Here is a 5,000-nt window from a genome sequence, read left to right as displayed (position 1 = left end):
TGGCTGGAGACACACAGAGAGGGCTGGCAGCATCAACATCTCTCAGCTGTGCCGTGAGTGCCCCCTGCTGTCTCCAGGCGGAAGTGCTCCATCACGGACGGAGTGCTGGGGTCCTTGATCCCAGATGTTGCTTAGGCGCGATATGCTTAAGATTCTATCACTGGAGCGCAGCGTTGCACGGCAACACAATTTTCTGTCTTTAGACGAGAGTGGCAGGGTAGATGAAATAACAGCATCACAAATCACAAATCTCTCTCACACACACACATATACACACACGTACACAGAGGGAGTGTGTGTAAGAATGTTGGGAGTGTGTGTGTGTGTGAGAGAGAGAGCGTAACTGTGCTTCCTGGTCAGGGCTCTCTTTCTGCTCTGAACTCAATCTATGTGTGTCTGCTGAATCATCAGAACATAGACACACACACACACACACACACACACACACACACACACACACACACACACACACTCATCCTCGAGGTTCATTAACCCCACAAACAGCCTCCTGTCCCTGACCCCAACTGCAACCCCTCAAAACACACTCACACACACACACACATGTGCTCAGGTGCACACGCACACGCACACACACACACACACACGCACACGCACACGCACACGCACACGCACACGCACACGCACATATACACAGAGACACACACTCCAAGGTAGAAGATACCCCAGCTCAGCACAGATTTATGTGGGACAACCATTTCCCCATCCCTCTTTAAGCGTTATACTCATCATCTCTCCCCCTCATCTCTCTCTCCCTCCCTCCCTCCCTCCCCCATCTCTATCTCCCTCCCACATCACTCCCTCCCTCCCTCCTGCCATCTCTCCCTCCCTCCACCCATCTCTCTCTCCCTCCTTTCCTCTGTTTTTACCTTCCTCCTTCCTCCTCTTCTTCTCTGTTAAATTCATTTATTTCAATCTTCTGTTATCCTCCCTTCCCTAATTCTGTCTCTCTCTCTCTCTCTCTCTCTCTCTCTCTCTCTGCCTCTCTGTTTTACCATCTCTTTCTTTTATGCTATTTCAAAGGGTTGTTGTATGGCATCTGTATTAGATACTGCATATATACTATTTATCATTAGCATGTATTCATTTAACAGACACTTTTATCCAAAGCAATTCACAGAATAAGGAATAATATACGATAGCAACAGAGCATCACCACATTTGAATCGACAAACACACCAGTCGTGTAACTTTACCTAAAGTGCATGGAAGCTACAGATCCATATGTCAAAGAATCCATTGCGTAGGCTTTGTTTAAGATAGCTAAGCCCAACATGATCCATGTTTGTTCATGATCAATCATTACTGACAGTGGACAATGTGAGGTGAGTGAGGCTGTGCGGTGTGTGATATTTCTCTGTCTCCTGTTGAAACATACGCTGCACACTACCGTCTCCATGTGTCCATCGCACTGGCCACTGCACTATAATGGCCACGTGCTGTTACCCATGGAGATCATCTTTGCTTTTTATCCACAAAGAGACGAGTGTGTGTGTGTGTGTGTGTGTGTGTGTGTGTGTGTGTGTGTGTGTGTGTGTGTGTGTGTGTGTGTGTGTGTGTGTGTGTGTGTGTGTGTGTGTGTGTGTCTGTGTCTGTATCTGTGTGTTTGTGTGTGTGTGTGTGTGTGTGTGTGTGTGTGTGTGTGTGTGTGTGTATGTGTGTGTGTGTGTGTGTGCGTGTATGAGTCAGGAAGAGCTTGGTCAGCAGTAGGGAGTGTGTGTGTGTGTGAGAGAGAGAGAGAGGGAGAACAAGAGTGTGTGAGTGTGTGTGTGTGTGAGAGTGAGAGTGTGTGTGTGTGTGTGTGTGTGTGTGTGTGTGTGTGTGTGTGAGAGAGAGAGAGAGAACAAGAGAGAGAGAGCGTGTGTGTGTGTGTGTGTGTGTGTGTGTGTGTGTGTGTGTGTGTGTATGTGTGAGAGAGAGAGTATCAGCACAGGGTGTTAGCACCTGGGGAGCCAGTGGTCATCTGCTAAGTGCTGCTGCAAAAGCACACACAGTATCGGCCCTCTCCTGCTGAGTTGGGATCATTACCCCCTCAGCCAACAGTCCTAGCAACACCTCCAAATCCCATGGTGTGTGTGTGTGTGTGTGTGTGTGTGAGAGAGAGAGAGAGAAAGAGAGAGAGAGAGAGAGAGAGAGCTGGGAGAAGAGGTTATATTTTAGAGCTTGGACGGCATGAGTGTTTGTGAGAAAGATGGGGAGAGAGGAAGAGAGGGGGTGTGTGTGTGTGTGTGTGCGTGTGTGTTCATGTATGTGTGAGTGTGTGAGTGTGTTCATGTGTGTTCATGAGTGCTCACTCTCCACTGAATTCACTCCATCTTCATTTAGTCCCCCTCCCTCCTCCCTGACCATAAAGCATAACTGCCACACACACACACACACACACACACACACACACACACACACACACACACACACACACACACACACACACACACACACACACACACACACACACACACACACACACACACACACACACACACACACACACACACACAGCAGCAGCAGATCAGACCTCCAATAAAAACGCTGTGTGACCCGTGCACCTCCAAGAAAAACCCTCTGCCGTGTAATTGCGTGCCTTATATATCACATGTAGAATGACCGGCCTCGCCGTGCGGTGCCGGGCAGTGCCGTGACAGGGCTGATGATGATGGCGGTCGTGTCTACCCGCCCCACACACACACACACCCCGGGCGGCCGTGCTTAATCTCCCCAGAGTCCAGTCATCCGTGGATAAATTGCTGAGGGCCTAAATCACGGATCGGGCTCCGCAGCAAGACGCCTGAGCTTCAGCTTAACACGTCAGCAGCAACAGCGGCAGGAGAGGCGGGGGTGATGGAGGCGGTGGTGGTGGTGGTGGAGGCAGTGGTGCCTGAGGCAGTGGTGGTGGTGATGGTGTTGGAGGCAGTGGTGGTGGTGTTGTGGTGATGGGGTGGTGGAGGCAGTGGTGGTGGTGGTGGTGGTGGTGGAGGTGGTGGTGGTGGTGGGGTGATGGAGGTGGTGGTGGTGATGGGGTGGTGATGGGGGTGATGGGAGTTAGCAGCAGAGATCTTTAGCCCTGACTGCTCCAGGAGGGATCGTATAGAGAGCAGGGAGAGAGTGGTCATCCAACCAGACCTCACACTGGGTCTAGTAGTAGTAGTAAGCAATTTGTTATTACAACTCAACTCCATCACACAGTGTTTCTAAAACTCCATATCACACTGCTATTTAATTCAACTCCATATCACACTGCTATTTAATTCAACTCCATCACACACTGTTGTGATAACTCAACTCAGTCACACACTGTGTCGGTAACTCAACCATACCTCACACTTTTAGCAGCATCCCACAGTAGTAGACTTACAGTACCCTCCAGAATTATTGGCACCCTTGGTAAAAGTTGACTAAAAATAGGTATAAAAAATAATCTTTAGGTGATTTATTGTACTCCCACAATGAAAACAATGAGGAAAAATATACCCTGCAAGGCAAGCAAATTTATTCTGAGAAAAAGGAAAATCTCATAAAGAAATAAATATTTTTAACAAAAACAGCTTGCTCACAATTATTGGCACCCCTGAAACATATTATGTACAACATTTAACAGGAGCATTTCCCTTTGTAAATGCAACGTTTTAAAGCAAATCAGAGTGTCTGTGAACTTTCAGAAGTAGTTCATGACGTTCTTTTTCACTATGGTATGAAAATGAAGTCACTCAGAGGCTAAATCCTCTAGTCATTTTTCAACATTGGAGAGACAAGAGAATACACTAAATTGAAATAAAAAGAAATTGTGTTGACATTTGTAAGTAAGAGAATGTCTATGGAAACTAGGTATTTTGTTGAAAATGCCTATATTTCCAGTTAAAATGATGACTAAAAGGTTCTAATCATCTGGAAATGTGGCAAACATGCTTGGACAAAGACCCATGGCTATTTTGCTCCCACGCACAGTATGGAGGATGGTATGATAGGCAAAAAAATCCATAAGAACCACTGTTGAGAGTTACAGACAAAGCTATCATCTTGGGGTCACCAAGTCCCCCCCAAAAATCTTCAAAAGTGACCTCACTGCTAATAGATTATTTAGACAGCATGTCAGGTTAAAGCCAGCAGAGTCATTTAATGAACAATGTAAATGGCAGGAGTTACTGAATGGTACCATGACATGTCTGGGAGTGTGGTCTATTGTCAGATGAAAATAAAATTATGCTCTTTTGCTAAAAACACTTAAGGTGTCTTTGGCGTACATAGAAGAATGACTATACTAAAAAGAACCCCATGCCTAATCAGAATTATGGTGGAGGGGCTGTGCTATTGTGGGGCTGTTTTAATTCCCAAAGGCCTTGGGAACCTAATTACGGTGCACGGCATCATGAACACCAAGAAAAACCTGAACATTTTCAAAGGAAATCAAACAATCTCTGCCAAGGCCCTAAAAGTTGGTCATGATTGGATCATTCATCAGGTCAATGAACCAAAACAAATGCACAGATCAAAACAAATATGGTTTACTGAACACAAAATCAAGCTTCAGACATTGCCATAGCAGTCTCCTGATCTAAACTCCATAGAAAAACAGTGGGATGAGTCAACGAGAAGAATGCACAAGTGTGGACCTAGCAATCTGGACGATCTGGGGAGGTTTTGTAAAGATGAATGGTCTTAAATCCCTTACTTTGTATACTCAATCTTTATGGGGTGTCAGAGAAGAATATTACATGCTGTTTTATTGACAAAGGGAGGTTTAAGAAGGTATTACAAGTAGGGGTGCCAATAATTGTGAGTGACGTGTTTTTATTAAAAACATTTATTTCTTTATGAGATTTTCCTTTTTCTCAGAATAAATTTGCTTCCCTTGCAGGGTGTATTTTTCCTCATTGTTTTCATTGTGGGAGTACAATAAATCACCTAAAGATTATTTTTTAGACCTATTTTTAGTCAACTTTTACCAAGGGTGCCAATAATTCTGGAGGGTACTGTAGATGCAAATA

The sequence above is a fragment of the Sardina pilchardus genome, chromosome 24 (genome assembly GCF_963854185.1).
Source record: "Sardina pilchardus chromosome 24, fSarPil1.1, whole genome shotgun sequence".
NCBI lineage: Eukaryota > Metazoa > Chordata > Actinopteri > Clupeiformes > Clupeidae > Sardina > Sardina pilchardus.
This window is presented reverse-complemented; position numbering follows the sequence as displayed.